Source organism: Mesocricetus auratus, unplaced genomic scaffold (assembly GCF_017639785.1).
Source record: "Mesocricetus auratus isolate SY011 unplaced genomic scaffold, BCM_Maur_2.0 Super-Scaffold_100014, whole genome shotgun sequence".
Classification (NCBI taxonomy): domain Eukaryota; kingdom Metazoa; phylum Chordata; class Mammalia; order Rodentia; family Cricetidae; genus Mesocricetus; species Mesocricetus auratus.
Window position 1 is genome coordinate 21003275 of NW_024429197.1, and position 19626 is coordinate 21022900.

General features: G+C 40.2%; 1 protein-coding gene and 1 long non-coding RNA gene across 4 annotated transcripts in view; one reads left to right on the forward strand and one right to left on the reverse strand.

The window, feature by feature from the left end:
- The window catches only part of Nfyc (nuclear transcription factor Y subunit gamma), a 65353-nt gene that overhangs the window by 3945 nt on the left and 41782 nt on the right, over positions 1-19626 (forward strand). The window contains exon 1 of one of the 2 annotated variants that reach the window (XM_040756739.1): positions 6784-6973. The exons of the other annotated variant lie outside the window; for it this stretch is intronic. The gene's annotated coding sequence lies outside the window, so the exon portion shown is untranslated. Of the gene's footprint in view, positions 1-6783; positions 6974-19626 lie in introns of those variants that run through there. 2 annotated transcript variants of the gene reach the window in all.
- Positions 5142-6556, reverse strand: LOC121143958. Of its 2 annotated transcripts, none has more exons than XR_005881278.1 (2): positions 6310-6556; positions 5142-5398 (listed from the first exon to the last, which is right to left on the reverse strand). It is a non-coding gene; the product is annotated as an uncharacterized LOC121143958 (long non-coding RNA). The 2 variants fall into 2 exon arrangements; XR_005881279.1 differs by lacking the exon at positions 6310-6556 and adding an exon at positions 6064-6233.

Genomic DNA, 19626 nt, shown 5'->3' on the forward strand with positions numbered 1-19626 from the left:
AGGCTGTCGGTCCAGCCCAGCCTCGAACTCACAGAGATCCGCCTGCCTCTGCCTCCCGAGTGCTGGGATTAAAGGCGTGTGCCACAACTGCCCGGCTCTTTTCTTTTAGTTTCTCTATTGTAGACAATTTTAGTTGAAGTTGGATTTTCTGTGTTTTGTAATCACTGGAGTAACTTTTTTTTTTTAGCAGAAAAAAATAATCTGCCTGCTTACAAAACCTTTTGTCAGGTTGCAAGATTTGTTTGCACCCTTCCACCTTTCATGTTTCTCAACAGTGATACAGTGATGGTGTGGCCTTTGAGAGGCACTTGCAGTTATCTCCAATATGGGCTTATGCTCCCAGTCTGCAAAGAGAGCTTTCTAATGAATAACCTTCAGATGTAGTTTAGAGAGATGAACTACACTTCTACCTTTTTTGCTTTTGAAAGTTTCTAGAATAGCTTTAAATTAAAGGTTTAAAATTTCAATGTCTGAGGTACATAAAGGTGTCCTAATTAAGCTATATTGTTCATTTAAAGTCAATAGTATGTAAGATTCAAGGATTACTCTGAGCATGAACCATAGTGTTCTTGAACAGTGTTTCAATAAGAGAAAAAAGAGAAATGACTCAGGAAATGATACTATCATAGAGAGTGTTTTTTGTTTTTTTAAGACAGGATTTCTTGATGTAACAGATTTCTGGTAGACCAGGCTGGCCTCACTCACAGAGCTCTACCTGCCTCTTCTACTCCAGTGCTGACATTAAAGGTGGTTATACCACCAGGCCTGGCCTTTTATAATGTTTTATATCAGGCCATTGGTAGAAAACTATGAGTTTCAAAAGCTGCTCATGGTACCTAATTGCCCCAGCCCCTAGACTCAGAAGCTACCAGTTGTCTAGGTAGCTGTATGAAGTGAGATTTTTTTGCTCAGTGTTAAGAATGCATATGATGTGTCCATTTTAAAAGAGTGAGAGCTGATGAGGTATATACTGTCTTCACAGTTGCATATCTTTGTCATTCTGTTTTAAAAATTACTACTTTCCTGAGAGGGCTAAATATCATACAACTTGTTCATTATGAATTGAAAAGTTTAGGAAGCAGAGTGTGTTTGATTGGCAGTAGTCTGGAAGGCAGAATGTTTTGTTTATGATGATATTTAATGTTTTCAGTAATAGTTTAAAAAGGAAAACATAATGTGTATTAAACTTTTTATTAATTTATTTGCTTATTTAAGGCAGGATCTCTCTACATAGCTGACTATCCTGGAACTTATTATGTAGACCAAGCTGGCCCAACTCAGAGATCCACCTGCCTCTGCCTCCCTAGTGCTGGTATTAGTAATGTGCTACCACACCTAGCTAGTGCATTAAACTCTTAACTATCTTAGAAAATTATCCCAATAGAGTTGCCTAGAGTCTTTCCTTCATCAAAAATATGTTAGTGAATAGTGACCAAGTGAAGTATAGTTCCTTATTTTACAGTTATTAGTCAGGCCTTTGTACATGTGTGTCTGTGAAAACTAATAAAAGTTTGTGTTATGACCATTGTGTAGTGGAGCTCAGGTGAGAGTTCTAGGGCAGTCTGTTAATTAAAAATGAATATTCTGTGCGGGATAGCTGGGCCTATGCTGGGAAAGGACTTTTCTGAGAATGAGATATGTCTCAAAAGTGACATAGATTCTTAGAGATTATTATTTTAAAGGTTATCCAATCTAATCAATAATAAATTATTATAGGGGGCTGGAGAGATGGCTCAGAGGTTAAGAGCACTGACTGCTCTTCCAGAGGTCTTGAGTTCAATTCCCAGCAACCACATGGTGGCTGACAACCATCTACAATTCAATCTGGTGTATATGTAATAAATAAATAAATATTAAAAAATAAATTATAATTAGTAGCAGCTTCTTTTTTTTTTTTTGAGCATTTAACAGGCACATTATAGTATTCTACTTGTGTCATTAACCACTGAATTCCGGGCTATCACAATAATTCAGTGGGTGAAAGTGTTTGCATTGCAAGCTTAGTGACCTAAGTTTGATCCTTAGAACCTAAGGTGGACAGAGAGAACCTACTACTGGAAGTTGTCCTCTGACAGAGGTTGTATCTGGTTTGGTATTCAGGGCTTAGCACTATATCTATTTCTTTTTTTTTTTTTTTTTTTTTTTGGTTTTTCCAGACAGGGTTTCTCTGTGGCTTTGGAGGCTGTCCTGGAACTAGCTCTTGTAGACCAGGCTGGCCTCGAACTCACAGGGATCCGCCTGCCTCTGCCTCCCAAGTGCTGGGATTAAAGGCATGTGCCACCAATGCCCGGCTGCACTATGTCTATTTCTTGAGCAGACAAAATTGTTCTAATCTTCAACCTTGTAGTACAGGAGACTGACTGCAGTAGAACTTTAAGGAAGTAGCTTGAGGCCATCAGCTACACAGTCATGGTGATGAAGAACTGAGGTCTAAATCTGTCTAGGTGCAGTCTGGGCTTTTTTGTGTGCTACTCCACGTGGCTGCTCTTTTTCTTTTCTTGTCTTTACATATCCTTGTCAAGTGTTGAGACAGCCTGTGACTAACAGCCCCATTCATAGCTTTCCAGGCAGCTTGTTCCCATGTTTGAACAGCTGAGAGCTGAAGAAAGTTCCTCCAGAATAATTTTTCATACGTTGGTCTCAATTTATGCTTTGGTTTATCCCTGCCTGCCCCTCTGCCCTTGTGTGTTTTTTTTTTAAATTTATTTTTCAGTTTAAATTTAGATAAGAAACAAGGTTGCTTCACAAGTCAGTTCCAGGTCCCTCTCCCTTTCCCTCCCCTCCTCCTGTGCCCTCCCCCCAACCCCCCCATTATCCCCTCATTTCCCCAGGGAGGGTGAGGCCCTCCATGGGGGTGTCCATAGTCTGTCATTTCATCCAGGGCAAGGCCTAGACCCTTCCCCAAGAGTTCAGGATGAGAGTGCACCTCACATTGTTGGATGGGAGTCCAAAGTCCGTGTGTATACTCGGGATGGGTACTGATCTGCTGTCCAAGACTCAATAGATTACCTAGGCCTCCTCACTGACACTCACATTCAGGGGGTCTTGATCAGTCCCATGCTGGATTCCCAGGCTGATGCCTGGGAGCCCTTGTGTGTTTTAATTTCAGCAGAATCTGAAATGTATCCCTGGCTAGCCTGGAACTTGATGTGTAGTTTAGGCTAGCCTTGAAGACTGTTCTTGTTTTTTAAACCAAATAATTTAGAATTTATCATCTATCAAAGGTCCTTCCCCCCTATTCATTCATAGAGAAACCATGCTCCCTCCCTCCCTCCCTCCCTCCCTCCCTCCCTCCCTCCCTTCCCTCCCTCCCTCCCTCCTCCCTTTTTGTTCTTTTCAAGACAGGGCTTCTTTGTGTAGTCCAAGTAACCGTTTTCTAAGTACCACTGCTGCATTCCTTTATTTTGAAGATTCATTGCTCTAACTGTTCCTGCTTTGGGGAGTATCTTAAAAGTTGTTAAGATGGTTGTTATTGTTTTGTAGTTAGGATTGGCCCTAGAGCTGTGTGTGTGTGTGTGTGTGTGTGTGTGTGTGTGTGTGTGTGTGTATGTGTGTGGCAAGTGTTCTACCACTAATCAACTCTTACTTTTTTAGATGATATCATCCTATCATCCTCCTGCCTTAGCCTGTAGCTGGGATTACAGACTCACACTATCAAGTTTAGCTATTTCTGTTTTCTTTTGAAAATATGTTGACACTTAAAAACCTTGATTTAAAAACCTTGATTTGCTTATAACTTTTTAAAAGATTTGAAACATACATTAAAATACAACATTTTGACATTAAAATGACTTTTGTGTCTTTATAAAAGGTGGCACCAACCAAACAAACAAAACTAGAACTCACAGGGCAGTAGACCATTATTCCTACACGACTATTCTTACTGGAGTTGATAGTATTTGCCTCTTTAGAGTTCTCACTATCCTGTTTACTGACACTGGCTAAAGTCAAGATTGATTTGTATCTTTTCAGGGGGTAGGAGGGACTTGATTTTTTTTCTTTTCTTTCTTTTTTTACAAGACAGGGTTTCTCTGTATTGTTTTGGAGGCTGTCGGTCCAGCCCGGCCTCGAACTCACAGAGATCCACCTGCTTCTGCCTCCCTAGTGCTGGGATTAAAAGCGTGAGCCACCACCGCCCGGCGGGAATTGATTTTTTTGAGACAGGAGTTTATTGTATTGCTGTGGTTGGCCTGGTAGTTACTCTGTGCAGCTAGGGTGTCCTTGAATTCTTGGAAATACTGCCTCAGGGATTACTGGGATTACAAATGTGCACCTGATTTATATATTGATGCTGAGCACCAGGAATATATGTAGAAAGCCATGGAAGAATATCTTCTGTGGTAATAAAGATGTGTGTGGTGTTTGTTTGTTTTTTTGGTTTTCCGAGACAGGGTTTCTCTGTGGATTTGGAGTCTGTCCTGGAACTAGTTCTTATAGAGCAGGCTGGCCTCGAACTCACAGAGATCTGCCTGCCTCTGTCTTCTGAGTGCTGAGACTAAAGGCGTGTGCCACCGATACCTGGCTTAAAGATGTTTTTAAAAATAAATTAGAGTATGAATAAAGCACTATAGTAAATTGTATGTTTAGATATCTGAGTCCTACCATGTTAGAGATTTGCTTAGTGCTCTCATTTATCTCATCTCTCTTGTGAGCTGTTTCTGTTTTATGATTTTCAACATGAAGAAATGAGCTCAGGAATGTTTAAGTAACTTGGCTAAAATCAAACAGCTCATAAGGAGGCAACTACAATTCAGAAATGAGTGTTTTGGCCAAGAGCGGGAGTTCTCACTCTTCTGTGAGAGCACTGAAGCTTGAATTGTATAACCTGAGTTACAGGTTTTCTCGCTTAGGTGATGAGAGTAGAGTGTGTTTTAGGATGAGTAGCTGCAATTGTGTGGTGCCAAGATGCAGGGCCAGGGAAGAATGAAAGTTAGAGTCCCAGATATCCCATGAGGCACTTAGTCTACAGTAGTATCAGCTAGGGAAGAGAAAGTGAATGGGTCAGGTTGCCAAATGGAAATTCATTCCCACTGTGGTTTGAATTCTACTGTGGTGACACTGGTGAGAAATCGGAGTTGAAGTGTTTTTCTTGTAAACTGCCAAGAACTAATAAACTATGCCCAAGACCTTCACAAAGTAGCAAGGGGCTTGATTGGTTTAATCTGGTACATCAAAAACAGGGTTGAAAGGCAGACTTTTAGAACAATAACCAGACCTCGGCTGTGACTGGTGGTGAAAGGCCTGGATTTCCGGCCTAAAAACCAGGGATTTTTTTAGTTCCAGCTGGGAGTCCTCTTACACAATTCTTTACAGCTGAGGAATTGCTTGCTGCAGGAATACAGGGCACAGAAGAGAAATTACCCCAAGTCTTGTTTTCTTTCTTTCTTCATGGTGTCCTCTGTAAAAACAAGAAGGTAGAATTAGATGGCATTCAGCACTTCATATTTTTTCCAATGCTTATTCAAGCACAGCATAATGAGCTTTATATGTATTAACTCATTTAGTTCCTATAGTGTATACAAACTGTATTACAGATGAGAAAACTATGGCTCAAGCTTAATCTGTGTCATACAGTTAAGAGCTAGTTTGTAGAGCCCACAATCTATAGGTTGGTCTGTGGTTACCCCTGGTGACCTTCAATACCCTAGAATGTTTCTAGAAACAACAATGAGCCAAGTAAAACTATTAATCTCTCCTGAGATAACTCCTGCTGCTTGTTTAACAAACAAAGCAAAAAATCCAGGGTCTTGTTATGTAGACCACACTGGAATTCTGAGTGCTTTTGCACTATCCTCCCTGCTGGTTAGCTGAGATTAAAAGTATATGCTCTCATGCCTGTTTCAGAGTTTTGATGTTATAGCAAGCATTTTCCCCTCCATATTTTCAGTAAGTTGAAGTGGAGCATTGTAGTGGACTTCTCTTGAAATGCTACTGTCTCTGCCACCAACTTCATATATTACCCCCAAATCTTCCTATTTTGATTTGATGGTGTTATAAAATAAAATGCATAGCCTTGATATTAATCTGTGCTTTTAAAATTATCATGAAATCAAAGACAAGCACCTTTAAAAATCCTGGAAGACTGTTGTGTGGGCATAGCTTCACTTTGATTATTGAGAAGGCTGTGTTTTTCTTTGATTAGCCCTGCCCGTTTTTATTCTTCTGTTAATAATGATCAGTAGAAACCTGGAGGTAGACCGTCACAACTTTCCAACCTTGTTCACATTGCTTCTCTGGTTTACTGCCTTAGGTTACAGTAGCGATATCTTACAGACACCATTTGTGGCCAATCAGAAGCAGTGAAATTACCTTCAATTTTTTTTTAAATGGAACTCCATAGCCAATAGGAAATCCTTTGGGTGGGAAGTGTAGCGACCCTCTCCTTTGGCTTTTAAGAACAATTCTAAATTTGCCCTCCCTCGTTTTTGAAGCGCATGAGATCATATGTGTCTGCTGTGTGCATTTCCTGGATATTTCCAATCCTTAAGTTCTTGGGTTTGAAGTGAAGAATCTGACCCCTGTTCTGCTTCTCAAGGTAACTTTAAAACAGGAAGTGTACAAAGGAGGTAACTGATGACGTGAACAGCCAATCACAGCTTTGTATTCTTAGCTGATAAAACGGCTCAGCCAATGGGAATGCTTTGGAGGCAAGGTTTGGTGTCAAATAGCAGGCTAGATTGAATGCCTTTGACTGTTAAAGTGGAAGGAGGCTGCAGGCTTCATTGGAGCCTCAGAGTTTTTCACTGAGGCAGGGGTCAGCTGAAAGACAAAGAAAAATGGCGAATAGTTTGCTGGGGGGTGGGAGGACAGCTGTTCGGGTTTTCACTGGAGTGGACATTCCAGAGTCAGGTTTCTGCATCTTCTGCTGCCTTTTGTCCTCCGTTCTTTTTTTAGGGGGAGGGATAGGAGTGACTTAAATTTTCCCTGTCCGAGGAGATATAAATAACTCCATGTAAAATTAATGCAGTTCTCGGTAAGTTTAATTCTTTGTTTTGTGTTGAGATGATAGAAACTGTTAGCTTCAGAGAGTATAGACAAGTTGCACTGTTTCAGAAAATGGCCACTTTACATTCCATGCATACCTTCTTGGTGCACCTAGATTACCTTGCTCTGTTTAGATTTTTGCATGTCCTTCAGTCAGGATTTTCCTACTTTAATATCGATGAGACAGAGACAAGAAAGGCTAATCATTTTCATGGGCATACAGAAGCAAAGCACTGTGTCTCTGCAGTGGGTAAACTTAACTGTTTTCTAAATAATTTTCCTTTGTTCAAGTGCACTGAAGCTTTTCTCCAGAATAAGCTGAGTTGTTTTAAGAGTTTTTCTATTTCCATGCACTTTGTTGACATACATGTTTTTAGAGATCGAAGCCACATTAATGCTCTCAATTTGTTTGAAAATATGATTTGCAGCTGATGCAGGTTCTAATAGAGAAGGCCCACATAACAGTCTGAAATTCTCCTTGTAACTTTCTTGATCTACCTTACCTGTCTGCCTCCAGATTCTAATAAGAATCAATTGAGTAAGTCTTTGTTGTAAATGTTTATGCTAGTTTAATGTGTTGATTAGTTTAGAGGCCAGTTAAAATTTGAAGTGACAAGCTTATCACATTTTTGTTTGCTGTTGATTTGGTTCTTTAAAATGATTCAAGCAAAATGCCTTTCATTTTCAATATGAAATATTTAAGGGTTTTGCCTGCAGTTTGTGATTAGAAAAGTTAGGAGTGTAGGTAGCCTTTTGCCCTTGGTACTTACCCCCTTCTTTAAGGTTGTGAAGCTAATAGAGGTTGCTAATCAGTAACAAGTCAGTTCTTGTGAATAGTGGAATCATGAGTCCTATGTGCTAAGATATGTGATATGCCTGATTTTTAAAAAGCAGTTCTTTGTTTTTCTCTTTATTTGCAAATACTGAATGAAGGTCATTGGAACATTCCTGCTGCAGATTGAGTGTAGAGCAGCGAGGCAGCAGCAGCTCTGGACAGTACAGGAGCAGGCCTGGCTAGAGGAGAAGTTTGGAAGGTGTTGATCTGCTTTCCCTTGCTTCCTCTTAAGGAAAGGATTTACCTGAGGGGATCCATTGGGATTTAGGTTTAGACACTTCCAGCTGAAGTAGGATAGCAGCCCAAGTTTCTGGATGCAGGCCTCTGTCGATGCTCCGAAAAGTGACCTTGAAAAACTGCCGAGGAGTTGAAAGATTGAAGGACAAAGTTTGTTTATGCAGATTTGAACTGAAAAGCTCTTTTAAGATGAAGGACTGAGCTTCTGGTTCTAGTCCAGTGGTTCCTAGGAATCTTAACAGAGTTTAGATTCAGAGTTCTTAAGTAATAGGACGGCATCCATTCTTTCCTTCCCTTGCTATTTGTATCTCACCCTCCACCCCCAGGAAAAGGTTCTAAATCCTTTTGATAGGAAACTTGAGTGAGTTATCTAACAGGTTCAGAATTCATTGCATGCTTCTGTCACCCTTGTAATCTAGAGGGTTCTTAGTGAAGAGAATGGTATTCCAGGAGCTCAAGTAGTTGTATTTATGGAACTCCTTTTGGAGGATTGGAATGCTGATGGTAAGAAAATATTCAATTTAGGGGAATTTTAAGTCCTAAGAGAAAGGAGTATGTGCTAAATATTGTATTTTGAGTGATACTTAAGTATATTTTGTATAGGCTGTTGGTGTATATTAGTTGTATCAAGTTGTATGTTGGGTTTAAAAAAAAACAGATGGAGGTATCAGTGACCTTATTGACTCTGAGAGAGGCCTGGAGCAGAGGGATAAAAATGAAGGTGGGGAAAACAGGAGACCTAGGCAAAACTCTATACACTTTAGAACTTTGTGGAGCTAGTTGCTTAGAACATCTAGCCAAGTTTTCCATCTTTTTATGTTAGCCACTGCCTGGGAAAACACACAGGAATGCCTGTGTGAAGCCTGAAGCAGCTGAGGTGTTTCCTCTATGTTGAATGACATTTATGGACCCTTCATTGAATGGCACTTATATAATTACAATTCCATCATTAAACACATTAGACTTGAGAACATTTTCTAGACAAAGGAGGAAAACTTTATATTCAAAAGAGCAAAAGTCTTATGGGATTAACCATAGCTCAGACTGGAAGTGGCAGGATGGGTGAGGCCCAGGGAGGCTTGGATAGGGTTAGTTTGTTCACTCTGGTGACAGACAGTATTTTGAGGCAGTAGAATATAAACTATTTAAAGCTAAGAGTCCTGTGTTCAAATCCCAAGAGCATACCTGTTTAGAGTCAGCTTGTAAAAACATGGGACCTAACAGTCTATCACTGCCACTCAATTGGTAGGATGCTTATATAGCATACAGGACACCCAGGATTTGATTCCTAGCACTTCATAAACCAGGCCTGGTGACCCATATGTGTAATCCCAGTACTTGGGAGGGGGAAGCAAGAGTATCCAGAAGTGCAAGGTTATTCAAGACCAGCCAATGTCTCAGAAAAGAGACCTAGAAATAGCAATTTGGGGGGTGGGATTGTAAATGTGTGTGGATAGTGTTTTCGTGTGTGTGTGTGTGTGTGTGTGTGTGTGTGTGTGTGTGTGTGTGTGTGAGAGAGAGAGAGAGAGAGAGAGACAGACAGACAGACAGACAGACAGACAGACAGACAGGGCTTGACCTTGAGTGATTTCCTTTATCATCCACTGTTTTTCTCTTGAGGTAGGATTTCTCGGGTAACCTGGAGCTTACATTGGCTAGACTGGGCAGTGGGCCCCCAGTATACTTTTGTCTCTACCTCCTACTTACGAGATTACAGGCAGGCCTGCAACACCATGCCTGGCATTTTAACATGGATGGTGGGTATCCAAACGCAGGTCTTTAGGCTTGTATGCAGCTCACTGAGCCGTTTCTCCTACCTTTTCTTCCCCCTTTCTTAAAATTTTTATTAAATTTTATTTGAGTGTGTGTGTGGGGGTCATGATCATGGCCTGGTGTACATTAGAGTTTAGAGGACAGTTTCAGTAGCAGGTTCTGTCCTTTCCCCTTGTGGTACCTGTGGGCTGAATTTAGGTTGAAAGGCCTGGAGGCAGGGTCTTTTATATGCTGAGGCACCCCCCCCAATTATTTTTATTTTGGGATAGAACCTTATGAAGTCCAGGCAGATCTGGGATTCTCTGTGTAGTCAAGGATGACCTTGAACTCCTGACCTTTCTCCACTTCCTGGATGCTGAGATTATTGGTGTAAATCACTTGGCCTCAGGGCTGAGGATGGAAACTAAGACCTTGTGTCTGAAAGGCAAATGTTCTGCTTAACTACATACCCTGCAACAGCTTATTCAGTGGTGAATCTTGAGTGAGGTCCTGTATGTTGAACTTTTTCTGCACATTATATATTACTGCATGAATATTGTCTGTTACTAATGCAGGCTAATTGAGGGACTTAAATGTTTATGGAGATAGGTATAACATCAAAGAAAAAATGCTGGTGTTGTGATAATTTATAAATTAATGTTTGATTCCCTCACTTGCATAAAATTGATTATTTTATGAATGTGTGTATAAGTGTGGGCATGCAATGAAATGGCATGTGTGGGGGAGTCAGAGGACAACTTTCAGAAGTCAGTTCTCTACAGCTACCGTGGGTTTCAGGGTTCAAACTCAGGTCTTAACAAGTACCTGCTGACACATCTCATCAGCTGGATCCTGTCTATATAATAAATACATGCGTTGAGATTATTGACTTCTCATGAAGGAATTTAACCTCTTTGTCAAAAATTAAAGATCTCAGCCAGAGGATTCAGGAGGCCATCATCCTCTGTTAAGTAGGGAGTTCAAGGCTAACTTGAGCCACACAGAGGCCAGCCTCAAAAAATAAAGCAAGCAAATTGAGGACCTCAGAATAGGATGAAGTGGTAATACTCTGTTTTGTTTTTAAAATGTGTGTGTGCATATGTGTAAGCACATGTGCATCTGCAAGTTACTGCATACATGTGAAGAGCAGAGGATCATCATGACACATGGATTTCAGGATCAGACTCAGATCCTCAGGCTTGCTTGGCAAGTGTTTTTACCCACTGAGCCATCTGGCCTTTTTAAAAAAAAATGGAATGCTGCTTTCAAAAGCATAATTAAGCTTAGGAGCTTCTCAGAATAAAGACTGGGAGCCTGTTCTGATTGGATACTGAGATGTGCATTCTATTTTAATGTGGGTAAGTTGTAATTATTGTTGATTGCTTAGCAAAGGCTACATTTTTTTAGTTTGTGTGCCAAATATTTATAAAGTACACTGGAGCCTTTTTGTTTGTTTGCTGTGAAGTCATATGATCTTTCTGTCTGCGAAATTTAGGAGCTTGAGACATAGTTACAGCTTGTAGAACAGTAGTGAGCAAATAAATGTTGAAATGAGGACTTTAAAAAGAAAATAGGACCCATTAGAATTTAAGCATGAACATAAATTTGACACAGTTGTCACTGTGTGATGCTTCTGTAGCATAAGTGATAGAACCCCATGGAGGTGTCTTTCACACTATTTTACATGTCTAATGTTACCTATTGTTAGGATTGTGACCCCATTGATATTTTGTGATTTTATTTTTTTTAATTTCCTGTCCTATTAAGTTACTTCCTCTCAGTTATGGTCAGTCAGCATTGGTGTGGGCCTCTTTTTTGTGTGCATTGAAAAATTAATTCAGACAGTAAGATTTAACAAAGTTAACTTTAATTCAGCTAAATATTATCCCAATTCCCTGGCAGTATATGCTTGAAAGCAGCAGCCTTGGTGACTTGGGTTTTTTGTTCCTAAAGTACGATTAGGCCACCTTTTCTAGAAGCTGTATACTTGGCCTGAGAGATGGCTTGGTGGTTAAGAACACTTGATCCCTACAGAGGGCCTTGGTGCAGTTCCCAGGAACTACATGGTGGCTCAAAACCACCTGTAACTCCATAATGGGACTCTTCTGGCCTCTGCAGATACTTGCCATGCATGTGGTGCATATATATAAGTGCAGGCAAAATACTCATTCACATGAAATAAAAATAAATAAACCTAAAAAAAGGGTAAAAACAACTCAAGTTGTATACTTTTGTCCCTACAGGAGTCTAAAAAGCTTTGTTTCTACTCCATTTCTTTTTTTCCTCCTTCTTTTTGCTTTTTGCAGTACTAAGTATCAAACCCAGTGCCTTATAAGGCTAGGTTAGTTCTCTACTACTGAGCTACATTCCGAAGCTCCTATAAAGCATTCTTGAAGTGGATCATGGTTGTCTTTGTGAATCAAATTATTTTGCCCATACTTATCCCCAGAGTTTAAATAATGCTAAGTTAAGCTGAGGGGATAATTTAGGCAAGCGCTGTAGCACAACTGCAGTCTCCGGAGTCATGGGACCTGTGTAATTTCTCTTGGAACAGTTGAGGCCAGAGAGAGTTGGGGCTCTATAAAGATCTCAGCTTTTTAAGGACAGGCCCATGTAAGATCAGAGCTTTTACTCCCACTCAATTCATTGCATTTTTTTTTTTATTCCTCTGGGTGATTTTATCTTTCATGCTTCTTTTCCTTTTGGTATACCTGTACAGGACACGGAAAGAACAGAGAAGTAGGCCATGGAGGTGGTTCAGTAGTCTGCACATGAGTCTGCTGGTTAGAATGTTTGCTGTGGCAGCAGACTTAGTGTCCCTTTTGGAATTGAAAATCCCTTGCCTCAGCCAGGTACTTATTCTGAAAATTGAGATTCAGCTAGGAAGCTAATGGTGCCCACCTGGCTAAGGTGTCTTAGAGAACTGGGTGACTTCTGTACATTACAAAGAAGTAAAACAAGGTACCCAGCATAACACCTGCATGCCAGCTCATGCTTTTTATTCTTATTTGTTATTGATACATTTCAAGAGCAAGCTGTTCTCACATATACTTGGGTCTAGCATATCAAATGTGTCTTTAATGTCATTTTAATGAAGTAAAGATTTTAACATTTGACGTGACTCAAGTAGGAACCCTTGTCTGTGTATGCCCAGAGTAATACTTTAACTGTGCCAAATTCCCTCACCCCAGCAAAATGGTGTCATTGTGTACTCATGGGTAGTTGTGAATTTGTTTATTTGGTAGGATGTTTCTTGAAATTTTTAAAGTTTTTCTATAAGAGTGAGGGTTTGAATTGTATAACTTACACAATATTAAGTTCTGTGATTGAAATTGGTGGTAGACACAACTGGATAGTGTGTACTTCATGTTTTCATTACTCAGATTTTAGTTTTGATTTTAATATATTCTCAGTATTAGGGCCAGGTCTTTAGGGCTTAGTCAGTTTCTACTTGTTTATTACTCTCATCTTATCTCTCTATTCAGTAATTGACACAAAGTTTTCCTCAAAGTATTATAAGTTTATATAATTACAGTTTAGCACCATGTAGTATAAAAGGGCAGCTGAAGGATAAATAGCAGATAAATTCCAGTATTAAAGAAATAAGGGGAGGAAAATCCCTTGTAAACAACTTTAAAGTTGCATATAACATAGTTTGTGACTTTGTTCCTTTGTTCAAAGGAAGAAAGATGGCGTAAAAAACCACAGGCAGCTGCAATCTGATTTACTTTGTGATCTTTCTGTTGTTGAAAGTACTGTCATTTGGCTCCATTTCCATGTTGTTAATTATATGGGAAACTAAATGGAAGACTGTATGACTTGAAATATTCAGATAAAACTAGGCTTTCCTTTCTCTGTCTATACTCTTAATTCTTACCTCTAAGGAGATCCTGAAGTTAGATGCTTCATTCTTTCTCACTAGTTCATTAAGTCTGCTTTTTTTTTTTTTTTTTTTTTTTTTGAGTCAGGGTTTCTCTGTGTAGCCTTCCTTAGCTGTCCTGGAACTAGCTCTGTAGACCAGGCTGGCCTTGAACTCACAGAGATCCACCTGCGCCACCACTGCCTGGCATGTCTGCGTATTTTTTTGGGTATTTTTGTAGAAGTAAGATTGTACTCCGGATCTAACAGTCTGGTAGGGAAACATGCTGCAAAGCAAATATTAGGAACTGATGTGGAAAATGCAAGGAATGTAGCTCAGTTGATAGAGTATCTGCCTAGCATTCACAAAACTTACTCCATGTGGTATCATGACTCTGTAATCCTAGCACAGGGGTGGGGGGGGCAGATACTGGAGGATCAGTTCAAGGTCATTTTCAGCTATCTGGAGTGTTTGAAGCTAGCCTAGGCTTAAAGAAAATTCAAGAGAGGAGACCTCAGTTTAGTGAGGCAGGCAATTGAACTAGCTGTCAGACTTCAGGAGATAGGAATATGAGTGAGACGTAGGGAACAGCAGAAACAAAATTATGATCCACAGGGTTGCAACCTTTGCACTGAGGAGAGCAATAAATAGATCACTCTGCTCAGAGCATAAAAAGATGAGTAGATGAGTAAATGACAGGAAGAAGTGGTAAAAGAAAGATGGCTAGGAAAGTAGGGGCCAGGTGTTGGAAAGGCCTTGACATTGAGATCAATTTCTGCTTGCCATTAGTGTCTGTTGAAGATTCAGGGCAGTAGATTGTTGTGGCTTTATCAGGCATATGCTTTCACTAAATTTGTTGCATGTCTTATGTAAAATGAAAATGGTACTAGAAAATTTGTGGGTTTTTCTTTTAAAATTAACTTGATCCTTCGTTTCTTGAACATAAGCTTTGTGTGTCTTGTGCCATTATGTCACAATGTCAAATAGTTGGAAATGTCTGACATCCTGGAGGCTTGTGAAGAAAGAATTGTTGGTGATGTAAGTAGCTTACAGTTGCAGTGTTAGCTAAATGGGTATTAGCTACTGTCATTGTAATAATTTTTATTATTTCATGGAGATGATGGAAGCTCAAATAAAATGATGGCAGCATGAAGAAAGGTCAGGTGAGGACACTAGTGTTGAACACTGTCATTCCTTAGCAGTTCATGGAACTTGAGGGATAGCCTGAATGGCTAGAAACTGAAGGGGGAATGGAGCAGGTTTGGAGAAAAATACATTTGAGTTTGGACATGGGGAGTTTCAATTCGGTTTGCTTAGCTTTCCAGTTGGAAATGTCCAATAGGTAAATTGGACATATAGGACTGGACGTTGGGGGGAAGTATAAGAATTAGTATTATATATGGGTATCATTATTGTGCTCTTCCTTCCTCCTCTGTGGTAATACTGGGGCCTTGTGTTTGGCAGGCAAGTGTACCACCATTGACATAGGTAATAGTAATTGGAATTTAAACTCATAGTAATTATAGCTGTTCTGGGTGACAGATAAGAATGAATCAAGAGAGAGAATGGTCAGAATTTACCAAAGTGTTGGACCCTTGGAGTATGGTGGCACATGCCTTTAATCTTTCCCTCAGGAGCCCTAGGCAGGTAGATCTCTCTCTGCATTTGAGGCCAGCCTGTCTAGAGAGTTCCAAGTCAGCCAGAGTTACTTAGTAGACCTTGTCTCCAAAAATAAACAAGCAAGCTAGAGAATGTCTGTTAACTAGGCATCCATAACAAGGTAAACATGTTACTTGGTTATCATCTTCCTCAATGTTTTGAGTACCATGTGTACATGATACCTGATCTTGAATGAAGGCGTCATTTTTAACTCATAGGTGTGTATGCATTAAGCTAGTATTGACAGTTCTTTGTGTCTTGACCTGTAAGAGAAATACAGCTCTAGAACCTGGTAGTTTTCACTTTCTCTATAAAGATGTATAGATATTTTCTTGAGGTTTTACTAGGTAGTTCCTTGATGTGTGTGTACAGAAATGTCCATCTCTATCTTGGGTAAAGATTAGATTTCTGGAGTTGTACTGGATTTAGTGTTACTGACACTAATTTTGAGAAGTCTGAAGTGAGAAGCCAATGAAAAATACATGTGTAGGAATTTAGACAGTGCTTGTTTAGCAATAATTTACATCCCAAAGACGAACTCCTGACTGATCAATAGGCTTTATCAGAATTGTCACTATAACCCACCTATAGTTTTTAGACTAAGTATGTTATAATTATCTTTAATCAAAAAGACAGTAAGGAACTTGTTACTAGAGAAATAATTGTAAATTTCCAGCTGTCTTACTTAGTTATTTTTATCCTGAACTCTTGTGAAGTTTTTTTTTTTCTACCTGATAATTAACTGGCCAGATGCCCATAGAGCTACTACTCTCACAATAGCTAAACTTGTAATAGTGTGCAGTATTTGTGTGTATCAGTACTTCACAGTTAAGTAACATTGTACTCTATTTGATATTTCCTAATGTGGGTAGGACAGAAAAAGATCTCCATGTTGAGAGTGGGGAAACAGTGCTCTTTACACTGCACTTCCTTACAGGGTATGGAAAACAGTTTCATCTGTGAGACTCAGGCCTCTCTGTTCCCCCTTTCCTGTGTTGACTTTCCTACCCAAAGACACAGGGTGTTTGTTTTGTTTCTTGCTTTTTAATTAAAAAAAAAATTTTAAGTGGGTATGGCTCATGTCCATATGCTGCTACTACTTGGGAAGTTGATGCAGGAAGATTACCAGAATTTTAGGACCATTTTGTTTTATAGAGTGAGACCCTGTCTCAAATCGGGTGGAGGGGCACGGGGACTAGACAAAAACTGGGTGGTGGTTGCACATGTCTTTAAAATTTTTTTTTAAAGATTTAAAGATTTATTTATTATGAATACAACATCCTGCCTTCATGTATGTCTGCACATACCAGAAGAGGGCGCCAGATCTCATTACAGATGGTTGTGAGCCACCATGTGGTTGCTGGGAATTGAACTCAGGACCTCTGGAAGAGCAGTCAGTGCTCTTAACCTCTGAGCCATCTCTTCAGCCCAGGTTGCACATGTCTTTAATCTCAGCACTGGGTATCTCTTGAGTTGAAGACCAACCTGGTCTACAGAGTGATTTCCAGGACATCCAGGGCTACACAGAGAAACCCTGTCCTGAAAAAAAAAAAGGAAAAAAAAAAAAAAACAACAACTCAGTTACACAAAAGGGACACAAAAATTTCTCAAGAGTTCTCAGTCTTATCTAAATGAACACTTAAGTTGGCTTTTGCGTGTGTGTGTGTGTGTGTGTGTGTGTGTGTGTGTGTGTGTGTGTATTTTGGTTTTTGGAGACAGGGTTTCTCTGTGGCTTTGGAGGCTGTCCTGGAACTAGCTCTTATAGACTAGGCTGTTAAGTTGGTTTTAAAAGGAACAAATGCATAGTAAAATTGAATTACTTTGAAAGGTTTTATTGAAAAAGGTGGCCTTAGCCACTTTCAGAACAAATTACAAGTAGATACTTTGGACAGTAATAAATATTTGGGGAATTGTGTTCTGTGAATCCTAAGTTCATTATAGTCATATAAATAGATGCTTTCCAAAATAGACACTTTGTTAGATCAGTCAGGGTTAGGATTTCTGTGGTATTTTCAGCCATTCAGGTACACAGTTTGTGGTATGTATTGGATTATTCACTTGAACTATAGAGATCAGTATTTTTAGATGAGTCATGACTGGACAGCCTGCTTTAGACATCCTAGGTGTGGTTTATGATTCCTGCTTTACTTGCCCCCAGTAAAGGAATTAGAACAAAGGGAATCTGTTCAGCTATTGATGCATGTATAATGGAGGGCTGTCTAAGGTTGTTGGGTACTATACTAAAAGCTCACTGGGCCCCAGAAAGTGAACTGGGTCTACGAGGCCTTTCCATTGCCACTCCTGACTGGCAGCCTGGTAATCCAGTCCCACTCCTTAAAGGATTTTGCTGCTTACCAAACTTGGAAAATTTAAACTTAAAATTATCAGTTTCCACCTTAAAAAGTGTGTAGCAGTCTGATGACTTTGCATTTTTGGTCCCTGTTTTTCAGAATAATTAGGAATGAGAAAATCCACAAGTTCTTAAGTTTTATTTAATTACCAGTTTAAAAAAAAGTATTTTTGTCTGTAAGTGTATGCATGTTCCTACAGAGGCCAGGAGAGGGCACCAGATCCCCTGGAGCTGTAGTTACTGGCTGTTGTGAGCTGCCTGATATGGATGCTAAGATCTAAGTTTTGGTCCTCTGCAAGAGCATCAGGCACTCATACCACTGATATTAACTCTTTTGCTGTTTTAAGACAAGGTCTCACTGTGTAGCTTTTGCTTGCCTATAATTCTCCACTTAAACCAGGCTGGCCTTGAACTCACAGAAATCCACCTGCCTCTGCCTCCTGAGTGCTGGAATTAAAGGTCTGTGCCACTGTGCTAAGCTTGAATAACCAATCATAACAAAAGAAGAGGACAGAACTAGCCAGACAAGGGATGCCTGCAGATTTGAGGCCAGCCTGGAGGTATATATAAAACAGCTGGGTGTGATAGCATTTGCCTGTTCCCAGTGCCAGAAAGTGGGGGAGATGGAAGCCACTCTAAATCTTGGCCTCCAGGTTCAGTGAGAAATACTATCTCAGAAGATATGGTAGGGCCTGGAGAGATGCTTCAGCAATTATGAGTACTGACTGTTCTTCCAAAGGACATGGGTTCAATTAATTTCCAGCACCCACATGACAGCTCATAAGTGTCTATAATCCAATTCCAGTAGATCCAGTACCCTTTTCTGGTCTCTGTGGGTACCAGGCATGCAAAAGACATACATGTTGGCAAAGGTAGTAATACACATTTTTTTTTCTTTTTTTGAGACAGGGTTTCTCTGTATTGTTTTGGAGGCTATCGGTCCAGCCCAGCCTCGAACTCACAGAGATCCGCCTGCCTCTGCCTCCCGAGTGCTCGGATTAAAGGCGTGCGCCACCACCGCCCGGCTGTAATACACATTTTTAAAAAAGTGAAAATATGAGGCCTGGGGATACAGCTCAGTTAAGGTGTTTGCCTAGGGTTGGGTTCCTTCCCAGCAGCTTATAAACTGGGTCTGGTGATACGTCCCTGTAACCCCAACACTTGGAAGGTGGTGATAAGAAGGACCAGAATTTCAAGGGATATATAACAAGTTCAAGTCCAGTTTCATACAGAAGAACCTAGAACATGGGTTCAAATTCCAGCTCTGACATAGACTTACCTCATGGCCTTGGCCAAGTCTCAGTTTTTAAATATATTTGTACCTGTGCTCACTTTTTTATGTTTGTATTCAGGACAAAATAAATAGTGTGAAGCTGCTTCAAAAGTATAAAGGACAGGACTGGAGAAATGGCTCAGTCAGTAATGTAAGCATAAGGATATAAGAATGCTCCCTAGCACTCATGTAAAAAGCTAGGTATGGCATTTTGTACCTGTAACCCTAGCTGGGGGGAGATGGAGACAGGGGGATCTATGAGGCTTGTTGTATAGACAGCCAGTCCAGAAAAACAGGTCTTAAAAAGTAGAGTCAACTTCTGACTCTCATATACATGAGCAACCATGCACACACTAAAGTGTAAAAGGTACATAATTGTGAGAGATTGTGGTTTTGGTTGTCTCTCAATAATCAGTGTAATTAACCCTGTATTGACTGACACTCTTGTAAAACTTTCCAGGGAGGTCTGGACAGTTGGCTTAGTGGTTAAGAACACTGGCCGTTCTTGTGGTTGGTTGAGCAGTGGCTGCCTGAGCACCCAGGTTCAAGTCCCGGCACCCACATGGTATCTGTAACTCCAATTCCAGAGAAACTTTGGCCTCGGCACTGTACACATGTGGTACACAAATATACTTGAGGTGGGGGAGGGAGAAGGGAGAGGGGGAGAGAGGGAAAGA